Source organism: Acanthisitta chloris, unplaced genomic scaffold (assembly GCF_000695815.1).
Source record: "Acanthisitta chloris isolate BGI_N310 unplaced genomic scaffold, ASM69581v1 scaffold14997, whole genome shotgun sequence".
NCBI lineage: Eukaryota > Metazoa > Chordata > Aves > Passeriformes > Acanthisittidae > Acanthisitta > Acanthisitta chloris.
In genome coordinates, this window is record NW_008683296.1 from 54369 (window position 1) to 54594 (window position 226).

Below are 226 nucleotides of genomic sequence, written 5' to 3' on the forward strand. Positions count from 1 at the left end.
ACATCAAGAGAAGCCTCTCCTAATTCAAGTTTTTTTAATACACCAAGGATTAATAAATGTTAGAGGATGAGGGGGAAGAGCCATGAAATATTCTAAAACAACTTTTATTTTTTGCAAAACCAAGAACATCACTGCTCCAGTGTGCTAGGAGATGAAAAATCCACTAACAGACAAGTTCTAGGATACTAAAAAAAACCTTCTTCTCCAAGAAATATCCTATGTTGTA